This window comes from Odocoileus virginianus, chromosome 20 (assembly GCF_023699985.2).
Source record: "Odocoileus virginianus isolate 20LAN1187 ecotype Illinois chromosome 20, Ovbor_1.2, whole genome shotgun sequence".
NCBI lineage: Eukaryota > Metazoa > Chordata > Mammalia > Artiodactyla > Cervidae > Odocoileus > Odocoileus virginianus.
Window position 1 is genome coordinate 45,790,981 of NC_069693.1, and position 20,475 is coordinate 45,811,455.

The following is a 20,475-nucleotide window of genomic DNA, read 5'->3' on the forward strand; positions in this document are numbered from 1 at the left end:
ACACAAGCCTGACACCTGGAAGATGATAACATCTGTCGTGTCCTAACCAGGGTGCTGGTTGACAGCACAGATTTTAGTCAAAACAGACCCAGACTGAAACATTCACTGGTTCTTCTGAGTTTTCCTCACCTGTCTGAGCCTTCAGTTCCTGTGAGAACTGACGAGGGGGGAGGCAAGTGGACCAGCTATGCTCAGCACCTTGCTCACCACGGAGCCGTGTGACAAAAATTACTCGATAAGAATGATACTTGCATTCAAATGAAGGCGGCTGGTTTCGAAATGAATAAAATGGCACCTGATGGGTCAGCACCACCTTCCCCCCACCCTCCTGCCCGCTGTCTTGAGGCCTGGGTGGAGGTGTGGGGCAGGAGAGGGGATCACACTCTCCCTCTGGGGTGGAACACTTGTTTCATCATGCCACCTGCGGTTTGGGAGCTGTTTTCAAAGTGACATTTTTAAGTAACAGACATTCACACTGTATTTAAAAAAAAAAAAAAGGAAGAAAACAAATGCTTAAACCCATATCCATATTTGGGCATAAAATACCATTTAAAAAATGCCAGCTGGAAGGGAGAAGCTTATGACCCCTGGCCCGTGGTATAATCTGTCTGCCTTGAAGAGTGGATCTTCTGCGCGTAGCCGGAGCCCAGCAGGGGCTGAGAGGAAAGGTCGCTAGACTTGCTGGTCTGTCACGTTTCACATCAGAACCGCCAGGGGCCCTCGGAAGCCCATTGTGGACCTGTGTGCTCCTGGGCTCAGCACCGGTGTCCCCTACCCCCAAATGTCCCTGCCTAGGCCTCCAGACAAACATCGCCCCTCCCCAGGCTGGAAACCTACAGACTTCCCAAACACGCGATTCCTCTTCCCGCCTCTACGTTGTCATCCTTCCCCTTTTCGGTAAACTCCTAATCATCCTTCAGAGTCCCCCTCACTACCACCTCTTCTTTAGTATAAAAGACTGTGTGGGGGTGCTTTGACGAGAATTCCAGCGGCCAACGAGGAAGGAAATGGATTTGCTTCCGTCACGACAGATCAAGTTCCCCTCCAACGCTGGTTGAACTTGAACTCGACTCCCTCCCACACCATTAGGGGCCTGGACGTCGCCTCAGCGCCCAGAAGGCCAGGCAGGGTCCCCACGTGACGCGGCCCTTGCGTGGGAGGGGGCGGGGCGGGACGGGACGCGGTGGGCGGGGTGAGGGGGGGTGAAGGGTGAGGGGTGAGGGGGCAGGCTCTACCTCCGCAGGCCGGGATCGCGCGCCTCCTCCTAGCCGGGTCAACACCGGAACAGGAACCGCAGTACCCGCGCACAGCGCGTCCGGCACCCAGCCGCGTTCCCCCGGTGCGACGAGGCGCGGCGCCGAGGGTTCCGGGCGCGAACGTTCCCCTCAGGGGGTCGGCGCCGCTCCTGGCCCCAAAGCGGGCTGGGAATCAGGCGCCGCAGGTGTGCTAACTCCCTGTGGGGCGGAGCTGGGCACGAAGTCCACTTGACCGAAACGTGAGACTTCTCCTAAGTAACAAATTAATAAACACGCACTCTGTGGGGCCGCAGACACACGGTTAGAGCCAGCGGGCTTCCCTCCCTCCTCCCGCGGCGCTGCGGGCCGGGGCGGGCCGATCCAGGGCTGGACCGCTGCACCTTCGGGGTCGTGAACCCCTGAAGACGCGGATCCTGAGGGAAGAGAGGTTGGGAATCTCCCAGGAGCAGCAGAATGACTGCGATGGAGAGGAAAGATGACAAGATCCCTGGGCCTCCGAGCAGTCCAGTAAGAAAAGTGTAATAGTTTCAGGAAGGGACCGCAGACAAGACAAAGGAGGAATCACCGAAGAAATTCAAGAAAATCAGCAGAACCTCCTGGTGGGAGTGAGTGGAGTAGACCCACAGCCCTTGGGCGAACAACGGGTCTGTTTCCAAGCCTGGGGGTGGGGACGATCCTAATTGCCCACTTGACCTGATAGCTACGTGGACGTGGCCCCACCAGAACTTGGGATCTTCCTTGCTATGATCTGAATGTCTGTGCCCCAGACAAATTCTTGTGTTGAAGCCTGGACCCCTCAATGTGATGGTGTCAGGAAGGGGGAGGGGGCCTTCAGGGAAGTGATTAGGTCCTTAGGGCAGGGGTTCCATGAATGGGATCAGTGTTCCTAGAAAAGAGACCCCACAGGGCTCCCTCACCCCTTCTCCAGGTGAGGGCACAGTGAAAGGACCCGTTCCATGAACCTGGAAGGGGCTCTCACCAGACACAGAGTCTGCTGGCACCTTGAGCTTGGACTTCGAGCATCCATAACTCGAAGAACTACCTGCGCTTCCCCGCCCCACCCCCCAGCCTGCGGCATCTGTTACAACAGTGTGGATGGACTAGAACTTGCCCCTGCCTGAGGATGTTAATCAGTGCTCCTGTTTCATCCATCATTCGTGGGGTCAGGCACACTCCTCTCCTCTCCTCTCCTCTCCTCTCCTCTCCTCTCCTCTCCTCTCCTCTCCTCTCCCTCTCCTCTCCCTCTCCTCTCCCTCTCCTCTCCCTCTCCTCTCCTCTCCTTCCCGCCTCACATGCAGTCCTGCTGGTTTTTCCTTCACCATCTTTCAGAGTCCAGCCACTTCCCACCACCACCACTACAACCACAGAGGAGTGGGGAGCCTGGTCCTATACCCCAATTACTAAAATAGCCTCCTCCTGGCTATTCCTGCTTGCACACCCAACCCCCTCAGTCTGTTCCCAGCACAGCAACTGGAGTGGTCCAGTGACCACTTGAGTCAGATACTAGCATCCTGGACTCTGGGTCTCCCACCAGACAGACAAGACCAGTCATCCTCAGGAAAGTGAAGCTGGGGGAATAATGGGTGCGTTTGCTCTACTGAGAGATCTGAAGCATCAAGGGAGAGTTTGGAGGTAGAAGAAGGATAAATACATAGAAAACTGGTCAAGAGAAAATAGGTGGTAATTAAATACTGGGAAAACAGCAGTGAAGGCAAAGTATCCTGTGGCTCTAGGAGGCTTGGTTCAGACAGCACTTGCAGAACTGCAATAAAGGCTGAGCACCGAAGAATTTATGCTTTCAAACTGTGGTGCTGGAGAAGACTCTTGAGAGTCCCTTGGACAGCAAGGAGATCAAACCAATCAACCCTAAAGGAAATCAATCCTGAATATTCACTGGAAGGACTGATGCTGAAGCTGAAGCTCCAATACTTTGGCTACCTGATAAGAAGTGCTGATTCATTGGAAAAGACTGTGATGCTGGGAAAGATTGAAGGTAGGAGGAGAAGGTGTGATGGAGGACAAGATGGTTGGATGGCATCATTAACTCAATGGACGACTTTGAGCAGTCTCCAGAAAATGGTGAAGGACAGGGAAGCCTGGCATGCTGCAGTCCATGGGGTCACAAAGAGTCAGACATGACTGAGCAACTGAATGACAACAAATAATGCAAACATTGACACTGATCTATCTGAGTTTAGGCAGTTCCCCCCCAGCCTGCCTTGGAGGGATGGGGACGTAGGAAGGGTGTGGGATGGAGGGACAGAGTGAAGCCAGATGTCCATCGCAGAAGCAAACTGTAACAGAGTGACCTTGGAGGCTCTTTGGACATGTGGTGGTAAATATCAAGGAATCAGCCAAAAGTCGTGCCTCTGGTGATTGGGAAGGGAAGGGTGGTTTCTTAAACTGTGTGGAGGGATAGCTGCCTGTGTCTGCGATAAAGATAAAAGTTCAACTAGACTATAAAGTAACTTTTAAATGGAGAGGGGACAAAGAAACACTTCAAGGATGCCCACAAGGATGTGGCTCCTCTCTGTCTCCAGGCAGCCCCTGCCCATCATTGAGTCTCCATGGCTGCACTCTCACTTCCAGTCCTCAAAACACTTCTAGGATTCCCAGGGTTTTCTTTCCACCAGGCACACAACCGGAAAAGGAGCCTGATCAGCAGCTATCGCAAATTCTTATCATCACGCCACCACCTCAGCTAGGCAACACAGGACCCCATGGCCTCCCACAGCTCACGACAGGCCAGTGGGTGGTTGTGCCGGTGCCGCTGTGTCCCCAGGTGTGGTCTGGCTACCAAGGATGTAAACAGAGCCCCTGCCCTTTTGTCACTTAACATGATCACGGGGAGAAGAAAAGGGAATAGTTAGACAAATAAGTCATATGCCATTGATGATGTTATAGAGTGAATCTCCACCCAATTCACATGTTGAAACCCCATCCCTCATGTGACAGTGCTAAGAAGCAGGGTCTTTGGGAGACGGGGTTATTTGAGGTATGAGGGTGGAGCCCCCAGGATGGGATTAGTCACAAGAGAGCCTGCTTTCCTCTGCTGTCCAGCCGGTGAGGACACAGTGAGAAGATGCCATGAAGTGAGTTCTCGTCAGGCACGGGGTCTCACATGTCCAGCCTCCAGAAGTGTTAGATACAGGCTGTCCAAGCCAAGACAGACAGTGACCTGGACCAAAATCAATCCAGGCAAGGCCATGGGGGCTTGCAGATACGGAGGTCCCAGATCCCTGGGAGGGGTACACTAGCAGCCGGGGGGTCTGAGGGCCATGTGACACCAGGGCTGTGTCGCCCCTAGTTTACAAATGAGGAAACTGAGGCTCCCAGTGTCCACACTCCCTCTGACAAAGTGACAGCTCTGCTCCCTGTCTTGGACCTCTAGCCTTTTCGTAGCTGTGAGATTCTTGAATGAATGAGCAGGCATGTGTTGCTGTGCTTAAAACCAAAGTCTTCCCCACACAGCACCAGACAGCTCCTTCCATCAAGAATGAGTGGTCTCCACAGCTGTGTCCTCAAAGCTGTTGCTTCCACAACCAGGAAAGAACCTAAGTACTGCCTGGGGCATGCTGAGTCAGGAGAGAGGAAAACAGCAAGACGACAGGGCCACATAAACTACAACAGTGAAGCTACAGAGAAATGCTAGACTTGCTCACAGCCGTCTCTGGCTGAATACCAATAGCATAAAATAACTCCTAGATAGTAACACTTAAAAACTGGAACACAAAACCATGTGTGCTAGGTGCCCCGCTGAGCACGCGGACAAGCCCTGAAGGATGGGATGGCTTGAAAGAAGAAGAGACAGGCTGCTGGGATCTTGGCTGCTGTGGTCTCCCCATGGCCACCTATGTGGTCAGGAGGGGGACATCCCTGTGTGTACAGTGCTGGGGGCCACCTTGCATGGCAGCCCCTTGGAGCTGGGAGGCCATGGAAGATGAGTGCCTCCCTGCTCCTGGGGCATCTGGAGGAGTCCAGCTGTTCTGGACCTGAGCTGGTCTTGGATCTGACCCTGGAAGGAGAAGTGCCCCTGGCAAAGGACTGGTGGGGGGCAGCCTCGGCAGGGCTGTGGGGCACTGGCCACTCAGTCCGCACCTGCCTCCAACTGAGAGCCCCAAGAACGTGTGGCGGTGCTGCTGGCATCCATATGCTCCAGTCTGTGAAAACAGACCAAGGCAGCTCCCACCTCCGTTCCTGGTTCAATCCTGCTGGGAGGATCCAGGAGCCAGGACACTTAAAGCTGTTCATCAATGCTAACTGTGGACACTCTCTGCTACTGGCGTCACCAGCATCTTTATCACCTGCCCCTCAACAGGGACCCCGAGCAGGTGCTCAGTCAGCGGGAGTGGAATGAATGGGATGCTTCCACAGAGGGCAACTGAGACCAGAGCCTTCCCTCCTGGCAGCTTGCCCTGAGGTCCCCTCCATTCTTGACCTCCAGCTTTCCCCTGGGGAAACCCTTCCAGCTGGAGCAGCCGGGGGCCCAGGAGACCAGGCAGCAGGCCTTTCCTCCACTGGTTCTGTTCACACCTCCAGCTTAATAAGCCCAAACTGCTGGGGGCGTCTGGGTCACACCTTTTCACTTGATTAAAGCAAAACACAGATGTGTTGGCAGCAGCGTTCTCAGGAGGGGAACATTTGCAGATTGTGAGCATGGAGCCTCCCGCTGCAGAGGGATGGCTGTCATGTGGGGAACAGGTTCAAGGGCACCAAGTGGGCCCTGGACACACAGAGGACAGATTGGTCAGCAGCTGGGGTTAGAGGCAGCCAAGGCCTGGGTTTCCACCCTGTCTGTGGCCATCAGCCACCAAGACAGGAGGTCCAGCCCCACTGGACCCGCCTTCTGGTGTCCCTGCCGCGTACGTTCTGTCCTAGCTGGGCAGGAATGTGAGTGGCTCTGGGCACAGTCATGACAGGCCCTGAGCTTCCTCCTGACTCTGATTGCTTACACGGGGGAGCCACTTAGTGAGGGCGCTCAGGCAGCCCCAGGGAGAATCCATGTGGGAGGAACTGAGGCCCCACCCACAGCCGGGGGAGGAGCTTCCCAGGAATCGGGCCTCCATCCCTGGTCGGGCCTCCAGCCCTGGTCGAGCCTCCAGGTGAGACACAGCCTCACTCGAGGCCGAGCCACTTCTGGGCTCTGGACCCACAGAAACGGTGAGATGATAAGTGTGTGCCATGGCGGCTGCTAAGTGTGGGGTGATTTCAACATAGTAACAGAAAGCCACTACCCTGCTTCCACTAGTTATAGTGATAGCGGGTAAATTAGTCTGAGTCTCAGCTTCTCGCTCGAGAATAAGAAAGTGAAGTCTGGGCAGCTGCAGGGATGGAGGTGGCAGGTGTCAGCAAGGTGAACGGTGCTAGAAGCCTGTGGAGGATGGAGTGGGGAGGAAGAGTGAGGCGGAGAGGCAGTAATGAACCAGACAATGCATCTGGACTCCTCCATGGGTCTTTTTCCATCAACCACAACCTCAGAGTTACCCCCGAGGCCAGCAGCTGAGGGATTCGTCCAGTGTCCCCAGCTCCAGCAAGATGTTGGGTTTCCCAGGGCAGAGCCATGGGGATGAGAGGATGAGTGGTCACTTGGGCTCCAGGGTCACCCCAGCTCATCAGAGCAGTTTAATGTTGAGAAAACCACGTCCAGACCAGTCCAGGGCCCAACTCTGCCGTAGTCTGGACCCAGCAGGTGGCTCTGGATCGGGGTCCTGCCCGGCTTACATCCAAATCGCATGACAGGACGAGCCTGGAGCAGGAGGTCCGCTGAGTGCAGATCACAGCCTTAGCCCAGCCCGCCCCACCCCTCCCACGAGGCTCCTCCCCTCCGATGAGGACCCTCCCCTCCGATGAGGACCCTCCCCCACGAGGCCCCTCCCCTCCCACCGGGCCTGGCCCCGCCCCACCCTTCAGCAAGCGCAGGCTCTGAGCTGCCACCGACAAGCCGCACCTGCTGGGGCCTGGCCTCAAGTTCCCTATCCTGGGGCCTGGACTCAGCCTCCGCTCCTGGTCTCCTCTGCTCTTCTCTGTCGGAATGATATTTGAATTCAGGTTACTTCGGGCTCAACACCCCATTTTCAGACCCAGGGCAGGGTCTTCAGAATACGCGGGCCATGCTCCACCCAGGCATCGCCCTGGGCAGCCTTAGGGGAGCCAGGTGGCCCCGGGCCCATGCTCAACACCTGCCCAGCTCCTGCCCCAGCAGGTGTGGGCTGGAAGCAGTGGGCAGAGGCGGGAAGACCTCCCTGCTCAGGACTACTGGCCAGGGGTGAGCATTGGAGACCCCACAGCCTGCTCGCCTCTCCCCCAGCGCCACGCGGTTCCTGGAAACACTTCTCCATCCTTGTGCTTTTCATTTAAACGCTCCCAGGACACGTCTGCACCGGTGGGAGGGGCGTTTGATGGAATCAGAATGACAGCTGAGTGCCCTGGGCCCGCCCCAGGCCGTTCCAGAGTGGGCTCCGTGGGAGCCAGCCTGCAGCACAGCTGTCCTGTCCTCACCCCTTCCTGCCGCGCCACCGCCCTTTGGTGCCTCTGTCCCCCGCCCGGAGAGCCAGATACTGGACCAGACGGTTCCTGTGCAGGATCCTGTCCTGTCTCCTCAGACAGGAGCTGCTCCCTGGGTACCTGGGCTCGGGAGAGGCCACGGGGTCAGACTGATTCTTGGCATAGGAGGCCATCATCTGACGGTCCAGAGCACTATGGACTGTGCCCTTGGGGGCCTACAGAAACAAGGCAGGGTGATACCAATGGTGAGGGTGGCAGTGGTGACAAGAGTAACTCACCAAGCTCTCCTCAGGGCCAGCACAGGCCAAGCACAGGCCACAAAACTGCCCAGTGCAGATAAGCCCAGGAAGCCGAGCAGGGGTGGGGGTGCCACATGAGGTGAGTGACAGGTAGTGGAGACTATCCTCCTTATGGAGGTATGGATAGACACATTGGTACCACTGCATTCGAGCACAGACAGGCCCCATTGGGTGAGGGAAGGGAATGCTGGACAGAAATAGCTGCAGCTGGGGCCCCAAGAGAAGGGAAAGCAGCCTTAGGAACTGGGAGGGGCAGCAGAGGAGAGACAGGCATGCGGGTCCAGGCTCCATCACTCACCACCAAGCCTCCCTGAGCCTCAATGTGTCCATCTGTAAAATGGGTTGAGCAGAGGCACTGACCTCCAGAGGGGTGGGGGAATTGAATGAGAACATTGAGGAGGCAGGCTTTGCTGACAGATGTCGCTTATGTCTTTCCTTCTGTCTCTCAGGTAGAGTCCCACTGGCAAAGAGGAACACGGGAAGAAGCCCGAGGGCCCAGCCTCCCAGCTAACACAGATGTCCCACCCCTGTCCCACTGATCTTCGGGACAAGAAGGTGATGGGATGGCCATGGGTGCAAGCAGCCGAAAGCCTGACTAACCAGCCTAAGAGCCAAGAGTTGGGAACCTGTTCTGCCCCTCACCCAGAGCAACTGATCTCCCCAGAGTGCTCCCTGGCAGAAGTAGAGGTGGACACCCCAGGCCTTGCTGCCAAACAGTCCTGCAAACAGCCAGGTGGGCTGGTGGCCACACTGCCACCTGACCCAGGGTGGTCACTCCAGGGGGCAGATCTGGGCCGGGTTGCTGAGGGAGAACGAGACAGCCAGTGGTGTTTGCCAAATGCAGTTGTATATCCAGGAAAAGGAACTGAGGTGGGGGGCGGGGAGTCCAGGTTTCTCCCCAAGTCTGGAGTTTTCTGGCTGTGTCCTGCGGTGTGGCCGAGGGAGCAGTGAGACGCGGGGAGGAGGTGGGAAGTGAGGGCTCTGGCGAGGCAGGGGCTCCAAGGCCTGGGCCTGTTGGTGGTGCCTCCTCAGGAGCCCGCTGTCCCTGCCCGAGTCCAGTAACTTCCAGCGCATCTGGCACCAGGTGTGGCCCCGATCAGGTCTGAAGGCAAGACTCCAGGTGGGTGGGAGGGTTGAGGCGGAGAGGCTCTAAGCCCCAAGCCCAGGAGGGAACCTCCTGGTCAGTGGGATGAGTGACTCAGGGAGCTGTGGCTCCCTGGAACTGGACTCCCTCTGTGAGGCTCCATTAGAGAGCCCCGCCCATACCAGGCAGACCCTCCCATCCAGCCCCTATATGCATCCTTCAAAACACAGCTCAAACCTTATCTCCTGCACAACCCTGGCCCTTCCACGGGGTTCTCACTCTCAACTCCAGGCTCAGCCCTGTGCTCTTCTCACTGGGTACCTTTGTGGGAGGCAGGACATCTTCACAGGGGAGCTCCTGACACAGACTACAAATTCTGTTGCTCTGAATCCCTGCTCTGTCATTTCCTGGCTGTGTAACTTTAAGCAGGTGATTTACTCCCCCTCTTCATGCCTCCCTGTCCTCACCTGTAAATTGGAGATGATCACTGGTTAGTTGTGAGAATTAAAGGAGTTAACATGTATAAATGGCTAAGAACAATGACAGGTGTGGAGTAAATGCTATGGAAGTGTTAATGGGCTTCCCAGGTGGCACTAGTGGTAAGGAACCCACTTGCAATGCAGGAAACATAAGAGATGCAGGTTTCATCCCTGGGACGGGAAGATCTCCTGAAGGAGGGCATGGCAACTCACTCCAGTATTCTTGCTGGAGAATCCCGTGGACAGAGGACCCTGGCGGGCTATAGTGCACAGGGTTACAAAGAGTTGGACACTACTCAAAGACTTAACATGCACACATGTGTTACATATCACGACCACTACCATCGTCACTGCCATCACCATCATCATCCTGGTTGAATCTCCAGCTCCCTTCTCTACTGGCTGCATGGCTTCATGAACTGTGAACTGCTGAGCCTCTGTGCTGTCCCCTTTCCTGTAAGTGGCAGTAACAATGCCTCTGTTCTTAGGTACCTGTGAGGATCAAAGCCTCTGCCCTCTGTGGATGACACCACAGCACATATCGGGTGGCTGACTTCTCATCTGATCTTCCCAAGAACCCAGGAGGGTGAAAGTACTCCCATCTGTTTTACAGATGGGGAAACTGAGGACTACGGAAGGCAGGGATCTGCCAAGGCCTTGGAGCTGGTGGGTGGTGGACCTGGAAGACCACCCTGTGACTGGCCAGGGCTGGACTCACATCCCTTCCTAACTGTCTTCTCATCGCTGAGTCTCAGTTCTGAGTGCATGTCAGTGATGCCAGGCACTGGCTGATGAGGGTTTTGATGGGTTGGTGTGGCTGAGCCTGGGCATTGGGACTTAAGTGCTCCAGCTGAGAGCCCTGCACAAGCTCAGTGTTGGGACTGAGCCAACCCCCTGCCCCTGGGTCTCCCATGGTAGCTGGGACTTAGTGATCACCCCTCATTGGTCAGCACATTGGGCTGCATAAGTGGCAGGCAGTTCCTGCATGGGAGGGGACCTGGCAGTCCCAGTAGAGGACAGAACAGGTATGGGCTACAGCTGCCCACTAAAGCTTGGCCTGCAGCCCTGGGCATCACAATTGGGGCAGGGCTGCCACAGGGAGGCCTGGCCACTCTGGGCAACACAGTCTGCAGACAAGAGCCACAGTGATGGGGCAGGGCTGGGTGGCGGCCTACCACATGTCTGCCTGGGCACCCAGGGCCCCTGCCACAGCAGCAAGACCAGGCCTCAGCACTGGGGGTGCACACCAGATGACAGACAGCCTCCACAGCAGCTAGAGTCCAGAGCCTGGGTACTGCTTTGGTACCACTGACATGACCTGGTCAGCACCCCCAGTTCCCCCAGAGGCTATCCCCTGCCCACCCCTCATCTTGCTTTAGCTGCAAGGCCCACAGGAGAAACTCCTAAAAAAAAAAAAACAAGCAAAATGCCTCTTGAATGAGCCTCCTCTGGGCCAGCCTTTCACATGTGTGATCCACTCATTCACTCTGAGCATAGTGCCCATTTTACAGGTGGGGACACTGAAGCTCAGAGAGGCCCAGCAGCTTGCCAGGGCCACGCAGCAGGCCCCTCACAGAGTGGGATCCAAGCTCTGACCCCCAGGGCAGGGGCCCACAGCTGCACAGCTGGTACTTGCTGCTGGCAGTGATGAAGCGGGTGGGGTGTGCCCACATCCCCACGCAGTGGAAGGAGGGCCTGCAAGGCACTGGGTGGGAGCCTGAACCGCAGACCTGGCCACACCTGCTGCCTGGCCAGCACACACTGACGTCTGGGAAGTTTGGTCTCTTTGGCAGGGTGTGCCCTCCCGGTGCCTCTGCCCCCACTCATCCTCTGGCCCGCACCTGCTGTGCCTCCCTTCACTGTCACTGCTCCCGGTCCTTGGCTGGTGGGGATGGGGACAGCAGCTAGCTGTGAGAACAGGCTGGCCTCCTATCACCTGCCCCTCTGCAACCGAGGTGATTCCACACATGGGTCCTACTCCCCGACCGGGGACAGGCATCTCGAGATAGAGTGACACAGTCCCGCAAGAGGGGACCTTGATCGGCAGTCACATGTGTGGATGTAGACGTGCTGCAAATGGTGTCAGGAGTCCTGAAGCACATCCGCCCAGTAAGTAAAAGTGAAAGTCGCTCAGTCCTGTCCGACTCTTTGCGACCCCATGGGCTATTACAGTCCATGGAATTCTCCAGGGCAGAATACTGGAGTGGGTAGCCTTTCCCTGCTCCAGGGGATCTTCCCAACCCAGGGATCAAACCCAGGTCTCCTGAATTGTAGGTGGACTCTTTACCAGCTGAGCCACAAGGGAAGCCCTCCAGCCAGCAAGGAGCCCCCCAGACCCGAGTCAGGGGACTGGCTCCCAGCCCAACCAAGCAGCTCTGAGTGACCAGGCAGGGGACCTGGACCCTGGGTCAGCCCTGAAGGAGCTCCCACTCACTCTTGGGGCCCCAATTTTCTTCACATTGAAATAAGGGCTTGGATAAAATCCATGTTTTACATTTTTAACACATATAACTCTGAACCATTTTTCCTCCAAACAAAATTGACCACAAATACCTAAGCTAGAATTGGAGTTCCTGGGACTCTGGTGGTGGAAGCTGGAGGTTTTGCTTGGCCACCCCCCAGGGCAACCTCTGGGAGGCCCATGGGAACTGATTCTCTAGGAAACCCAGTTTGAGAGTGCCTGGACTAGGCTGCTTCAGACCCCCCAGCTTGACCTGGGAACACCTGGAGGTGGAACTTGCCCCTGGGGGCTGTGCAGGAGCATGCCCGCGGCCCTCTGCAAGGGTCAGGAGCGCCTGCACTTGGTTAAGACTCAGCTGTCAATGTCTTGAAACACTTCATACTTTTTAGATAAGGGCCCGAATTTTCATTTTCCGTGGGCTGCAAGGACGAGGTAGCCAGCCCTGGCTCTGGTCCGGACTACTCGTCTACACAAGGGGAGGGGGTGGATAACCACCACTTCCCGGCTGTGATGAGTGACAAGGCCAGGTGGACCTTCTCCCCCAGACCGGCCACGTGGGACGCCAGTCCCACAGGCCACCCATGTGCATGGGTGCTGCGGATCTGGCTGCACAATCGCCTCTTCTCCCTGTGGGTGGGCAAGCTGGTGGTCAGAGGCATGTCGGCAGGGCGGGGTCTCTTTCCCACTCTCCTAGCGGTCCATCGTCTGCAGAGCCTATGCGGAGGACACTGGGGTCCACCCCCATGTCTGGGCAGAAGACCAGCCCCCACTCCTCCTTGCCAGGCTCGCCTGTGGACCCTCCTGCCCCTGGCTGGCCCCTCGACCGCCCGCCCAGCAATTTCACTTCCCAGTGTGGGTGGGCGGGGCGCAGCGGGCGGAACATCCCTGCGCCCACGCAGCGCCCGCATCCGCGCAGGTGCAGCTGGGGCGCGGGCCTCGGAGCCCAAGGCGCCTGATGGAACGGCTGCCAGCACGTGGGCTGGCCAGACTGCCCTCCACTCTCACAGGTCTATGCGGCTGCAGCCGCATAGATGGTCACTCCCCAGGGCCAGGACCAGCTGCAGAACGGCTGTGCTGGGGGAGGGGCGGCTGGGGCCTCCAAGCCAGGCCCTAGGCCTGGGACACCCTCCTTGGAGCAGGATCAGTATGTGATCTGACAGGAAAATGGTTCATTTTAACATGCCTCAGTTCATGGAAACTTCCAGAAGCAGCAGCCAAGCAACGTGGCCAGAGCTGAACCCTCCCACAGGACTTTGCTATCTTGGGCTCTTCAGGGTAATCCCTGCAGACTCTTGCAGCCTCTGTGTCCTCCTGGCTGCTGGAAGGGCCTACCGCGCCAGACAGAAGGAAACCTTTATGTGAAAGGCAAGCCTGGTCCCAGTCAGACGTGGCCGCATACCTGCTGGGACAAGGACAAGCACTCACCTCTCTGGGTTGCCAGGACGATGGCAGAGGGCAGCAGGGGCCTGACTCCCTATGGCATGGCTGCCTCAATCAGTCCTGGAGGCCCTGGGGGCAGCGGTTGACCCCCTGGGGCCAGTCTGTGCTTCTGCTGTTCCCAAAGGATCAAGGATCCTCAGAATTGAGTGTCCACCCAGCGGTCAACTCACCCAGGCTTTGGGACTCTGATCCTGCAGAAGCCAGAGGAGTCTTAGCAAATGGGAGGCCACTGAAAGGGCTCTGTGTGGGTGTCTTAGAAATAACACCCGTGACACTGCACAGCCCTGATACTTGAATGCTTGTAAAACTCCGAGTGTCACAGGTAACAGGCAGAGGAGACACTTCCTCGATAAATGTCTTCTAGAATCACCACATGGCACCCCAGGAGGGAGTTCACTCTTGGGTGAGAAAGGACGGCTCTCATGCCCTGGAATGAAGGCTGTGCGGGTCAGGGAAGGAACAGGAACTAGACAGACTAGCTGTGTTAGGGACCCCCACTCCCAGCCAGCAGACGAAGAGACAGAAGTTCAGAGAGGAATACATGCAGCCAGCGGGTGGCAGGTCTTGGACTCCAACCATCATCTGTCCAGTTGAGCCGCCACCCTGCCCAGGGCCCACATTGGGGCCTGATGTGAACAACTGGACTCCAAGTCTCAGGGGAGCCCCAGGGTTCCTTCCTTCCCCAGGCCCCTTGTGAGCAGACTGTGGCATCCCAGCTCCACATGAGGGCTTTGGGGTGGCCTCCCTTCCCTAGGTGACATGTGGCCCCAGCCTGTCCTGCCATCCCATGGTCTAGGGCTGGTTGGTGGGGGTGGGTCACGAGCCTGGCTCAACTGAAGGCCAGCCCATTTTTCCGGGTCCCCAGAAGTGTCTAAAGGGGTTGGCTGTGTGGCTGGGAAACTCCCCACGCCTGCTTGCCTTCCTCTTTCCTCCGGCCTGGCCTGGTCGGACACCTGGGCTCTGGCCCTGCCCACTGTGCCTCCTCCTGTGGACGCCCCCGCACCCCAGGGCCCAAGAGCCAGCAGCCTCCTCCCATAAGGAGGGGGTGTGAGGTGAGGCTGCCTCAGAGACCCCCGGGCTCCTCATCAGCCCAGAGCTGGCCTCCAGCCACATGGCAAGTGAGTGGCCCAACAATGACCCAGCTCAGCGTGGGGCCTGGGGTGGCCTTATTGAGGGCACCAGCGACCCACAGAGGAGGTACCACCAGGCCCAAGGGCCAGGCCAGGGGCTGGGCCTCCGAGTTCCGCATTGTGCTCCCTGGCAGGCTGGGCTTCACTCTTGCATCCCGGGAGCCTCCAGCGTCTCCAGCCTTTGGGCCAGTGGTCTCCCTCCACCCAGGGGGGCTGGCCAAGAAGGGACCCATCAGGTGTGGGGAGCTAACCCTTATGGTAGGGGTTCTGGGTCTGTCCTTAGGTCTGAGCGGCCAGGAGCACTGTGACACCAAAGGACAGACGGACTCCCACAAAGTGTCTTAAGGCCTTTGTGCCAGGAAGCCCCCCAGACCCTCCTCTATCTAGCTCCTATTCTGGACCTTCTGGGGCTTCTTGGGCATCATGGCCCCAGTGACCACACACGGGGCGGGGACCTCTGTCCTGAGGGTCCCATCTGGCTGTGTCCACAGCACCCCCGTGGTGCCTACGTCTGGGACTTACTGTGCCCTGGACTTTCAGGACCCTCTCCTCATCCCCTCCACAGCTTCCTCTCCCCCGGCCCCCGGGGTCCCCAAGGTGCACATGAGCACCTTGGTGGGTGATGAGCGTGTTGAGTATCTCGGTTGTGGTGATAGTCTCAACTGGATGCAAATGCTAAAACTTAAATCGTACCTTTTAAATGTGTACAGTTCATCCTATGTCAGTTATGTCCCAATAAAGCTGTTTAAAAAGTGGTGTCAGTGCCTGGACAGCAAGGAGAGGCAGCTGGGGCACCAGGAGGACGGTAAGGGAGGGGTGGAGGATGCCAGGGGTGGGCAGTGGGGCTGCCATCCATGGAAGGGCTGAGAGTGGGGGCAGAATGGCGTGTGTCACGTGATGGGGAAAGCTCCTGTCAAGGTGGAGCCCTGAGTCTTGCAGCTGGTGAAACTAATGAAAGGAAAAAGCCTTAGGTGATTCTCAGAAAGAAAAAGAAATTTAAGTCTTGAGACTAAAGAAATAATTCTATTAACTTCTAGGCAAAAAAAGATTATGTTAAATTCATCACTTCCTCAAAATAATAAATTCTGAGAATAGGCAGTACACTGTGAGAGCTCACAGAGAAAATGATTCTAGTCCAAGATTTTATGTAAAATAGAGGTGTTCCCCAGTGTGGTGGCAGAAGAAAGACTTCTCCACTCATGCAAAAGCTCCAAAATGATGCCCCAGGTGACCACAGTCCAACGAGAGGTGAAGGTGGGGACACCCACAGGAATAAGGAATACTGAGCGACAAACACCTACACTTAGAGGCACATCCAAGTCACCATTACAATGTGGTTTAAAAAAACAAACAGGATAAAATCACCAGAAATGACTCAAAAAGAAAATGTAACATGCTAAAACAAATACTGTCCACCATCGGGGCCTCCTTTGCCTAATGTGCCAGTAAAAACAAGGAAGGGTGGGGTTAGTGCAAGAGGGCAGGAGCGGGCAGTGACGTGGGCGAATTTCCTCAAACCACCCAGACAGGATTCATAACTGATGCAGAGAACAGAAACACAGGAGGTCAAATGTGTTTTTTTTTTTTTAATACAGTAACTGCAAGAACATTAAGAACAGGAGGAATATCTCCCAAGCAACTACTGAAAATAAATTAAATATAGTCAATCTGCATTCATATTCGCACACGGCGAAAAGGACACCAGAACAAGTACCCCCAGGTGAGATGAAGGAGAAATGACGAACATGTCACTGGCTTGTGTATCAATAACCAGAAACAGACTTGGTGCTCTTTAAAAAAGACAAAGGAGTGTGTGCGTGTGTGTGTTTTAGTTGCTCAGTTGTGTCTGACTCTTTGTGACCCCATGAACTGTAGCCTGCCAGTTTCCTCTGTCCATGGAATTCTCCAGGCAAGAATACTGGAGTGGGGTTGCCATTCCCATCTCCGGGGGATCTTCCCAACCTAGCGATTGACCCTGGGTCTTCTGCATTGCAGGCAGATTCTTTACTGTCTGAGGGACAGTAAACAAAGGAAACAAAGGAGCTTAGATTTGGTTTTAAAAAATTATACACAGTTGAATTTTATAAGAGCATATGTAAAATAAAGGAAATCAGAAAGGTTAAATTTACATGAGACAAGACAGGCCAGCAAGTGCAGAGCAAAGGAGATAAAAGTTTCAGTGCTGGGATGTCCCTGGTGGTCCAGTGGTTAAGAAATCTGCCTTCCAGTGCAGGGAACTCAGTTTGATCCCTGGTCAGGAACCTAAGATCCCACATGCCCTTGGGCAGCTAAGCCCACTTCTTATTGATGAAGTGTATAAACCACAGCAGTAATTCTTTCAAAGGTGCCGATAGGTAGCAAGTGGACAAATGAGTTGTACAGACCACATACCTGTGTCTAAGTCCTAATGGCAGAGTCCCCAAACCATGACAGATGGCTTGTTCCCAAGGTTTTCTAGTCCTTAAGATCATTTTTTTTGGCCTAAATTATTATTATTTTTTTAGATAATTAGAGAGTTGTATGCAGCTGTAAGGAATAACATGGAGACCCTGTGTGGCCTTTATCCCCTCGTGCAAAACTACATAAAAACGTCACTGCTGGGGTGCTGGCTCAGTGCACTCAGGACCCAGAACATCCCCACCCTGGTGGGGAGTCTTCCTGTTGCCTTTGGTAGCCCCCCTCCCGCCCCACTTTCTCCATGACCCCTGGCAAGTCATTTCAGGGATGGGACACAAATGGACCCCACAGTACGCAACCTTTCGGGACTTCGTTGGCAGCCACCCAAGGTGCTGCATGCACACATGGTTTGTTTCTTCCTTTGCCAAGGGGTGTTCCCTGGTGTGGCTGTACCACAGTTAGTTTAACCATTCACCTGTCAAGGGACATCTGGGTTGTTCTCCGTTTTCTCCTGTTGCAAATAAAGCTGCTGTGAATGTGCATGGACAGCTTTTAGCGTGAATGTAAGTCTTCATTTTTCTGGAATAAATGCTGGAGAGTGCGGCTGCCAGGTTGTGTGGAAGCTGCTCGTATTGTTTCATGGGAGGCTGCCACACTGCCCTCCTGAGAGGCTGTACCACGTCCCGCTCCCAGAGCAGCCACGTTGGAAAGGTCCACATACTCTGCATCCTCACCAGCGTTTGGTGTGGTCACTGTTTATTGTAATCACTCTGATAGATATGGGATATGTACACATGTAGTGATTCTAGTGTTAATTTCTCTAAGACTAAAGATTTGAGTATCTTCTCAGGTGCTTATTTGCCATCTCCTCTTTGGGGAAATGTCTCTTCATGTCTTTCCCCCATTTTCTTTTTTTAAAATTTATTGTATTTTTAATTTTTGGTTGTGCTGTGTCTTCGTTGCTGTGCGTGGACTTTCCCTAGCCGTGGTGTGTGGCTTCTCATTGCGGTGGCTTCTCTTCTTGCAGAGCATGGGCTCTAGGTGCTCAGGCTTCAGTAGTTGCCATTTGCAGGCTCTAGAGCACAGACTTAGTAGTTGTGGTGCACGAGCTTAGTCGCCACGCAGCATGAGGAATCTTCCTGGACCAGGGATTGAACCCATGTCCCCTGCATTGGCAGGTGGATTCTTAGCCACTGGACCACCAGGGAAGTCCTCTGGTTCATTCCTGATACTGGTGATTTGAGTCTTCTTTCATTTTAGTTTCCTCAGTCTTGCTAGGGGTTTATCAATTTTGTAATAATAAACTTTTATGTGAAAAATAACAACAGTGAAATCTATAAGGCAAAATATGTTTGAAAAAATTGACAGATACAGCAGCAGTGGTGATATAGTTTAAAGCACTTCTCTCAATTTTTGACTAATCAAATTAGCAAAAAAAAATAGATATTGGGGAACTGAGAAATATTATTAATTAAGTTAATTAAGTAGATCTAAATTTAAATTTTGCACCCTACAATCCGGAAACATGTTCTTTACAAGTTCCTTTGTAGCAAGTACTAAAACGAGTCACATTTTCAGCAACAAAGAAAGCCATAGTGGCTAGGGAAACCAGCTCACCCTGGTTTGCTTGGCATCAAAGGACTTGAGTCCTGTGAAGCCCCTCAGTCCCAAGAAAACCAGGATGACTGGACACCCAGATACTATCCAGATGGAATCCAGAGACCACAACACATTAAGATTGATAATTAAATGTCTGTCACAATTCCCTATTGGAATTTAAAGTATAACCTAATTGACTACTTTAACAAAAAGAAAAGCAAAACTATAATTACAGGGTATCTAGAAAATAACAATGAAATTCTAACATTTTTATACCTGTGGGATACAGTTCAAGCTGAACTTAAAGGCATATATGCTTAGTTGCTCAGTCATGTCCGACTCTTTGCAACTCCATGGACTGTAGCCCGCCAGGCTCCTCTGCCCATGGGAATTCTCCAGGCAAGAAAGGCGCATCACCTGAAATATTTTCATTACTATGAAATATTTTCCTTATTACACGTGGGGTATAAGGCATTCAGATCAAAAGTTAGAAAAGAGAAAAATAACCCCAAAGAAAGTTTCAATAAAAGAAAGATAAGGCAGAAAAAAAATTAGGAGACAGAAAAATGCATACTGATAGATTCAACTAAGAGATATTTCTTGATTAAACAAGCAAACAATAAAGTATCTTAACTTAACTTAATCTGATCCAGAAAACAAGAAACTGGAACACAGAGTGAAGCCTAGGAAAGGGGCCAAAATAACCAATGAGAAAACTTTGAAAATTACAAGAGAACAGGCACGATCCTATACCAATATACTCTAAATATTACTGAAATACATAACTTTTTAGAAATGTATGTGATCAAAACTGACGTAAAGAAGTAGAAAATCCAAATAAGCCAATAAACACAACCAAAGAAGAAACTGAAAAAATAATTTAAAGGTTATTCTGAGGAGGGCCCTAGGCTCAGAAGGTTTTACAGGTGAGTTCTTCTAAACAGTCAAGGAAAACTGATTCCCAATTTATTTTATGAGGATAGCTTAACCCTGATAGCAAAACCAAATAAAGATAACACAGAAAGAAGAGGAAATACAGATTGCTCTGACTATGGCTTTGAAAGCAACACGCTGAAAACAAATTCTCGAGATTGAATCTCATGGTATTTGAAAGAACACTGCACTTTTCCAAGTGTGGTTCGTTCAGGAACCCCAGGGTAGTTCCATGTGAGACCTGCTTTTGGAATTCCTCACATCAACACATCAGAGGAGAAAATCCCACTTGATAACATTATCATGTTTGTTATTTTGTAACTTTTCATTTTGAAACAATTTCAAACTGACAGAAAATTTGGGGGAATCACAGGAAGAATACCACACACCTTTTCCTGGTTCCCCCAATTATTAATATTTGATGTTTCTTTACCATTTTCTCTACATTATCATGAAGTTGCAGACACAATGCTTTCTTACCCCTCAAATGTCACCTCCTTCCTTAATGAAAATCAACTTAAACTCCCAGTACCACTTGACTATCTCCCCACCCTGAGTCCAGTGATCTCACAAGCAGGCTGGATGTCTGCCAGGTAGGACAGATGTCTTAGAAACTGGCAGGACCACCAAGCAACACCTGGTGGTCCTTGGCAGACTGACTACTTGCACACTCCCCAGCACAACTCACATGGCCCAGCACATGTGCACAGACACCCACCCACCCTAGCTGGGGTACAGGGTGCAGCAGGTCCCACCCACTCACCCACAAAGGCAGGGCAGGGGGCTGCGCATGTCGCAATCAAGTCCCTGGAGTTTGAGTTGTGGGCACTTCATGTCTAAGCCTGGGTTTCCTTGTCTAAGTGGAGAAGGCTGTGTGGGCATCCCAGGCTGTT

General features: G+C 53.7%; 1 protein-coding gene across 1 annotated transcript in view; it reads right to left on the reverse strand.

Annotated features, from left to right (window-relative positions):
* The window catches only part of ACSF3 (acyl-CoA synthetase family member 3), a 40,165-nt gene extending 38,825 nt beyond the window's left edge, over positions 1–1,340 (reverse strand). The window contains exon 1 of the mRNA XM_070451402.1: positions 1,236–1,340. The gene's annotated coding sequence lies outside the window, so the exon portion shown is untranslated. The remainder of the gene's footprint in view (positions 1–1,235) is intronic.
* Positions 1,341–20,475: the final 19,135 nt, after the last annotated feature.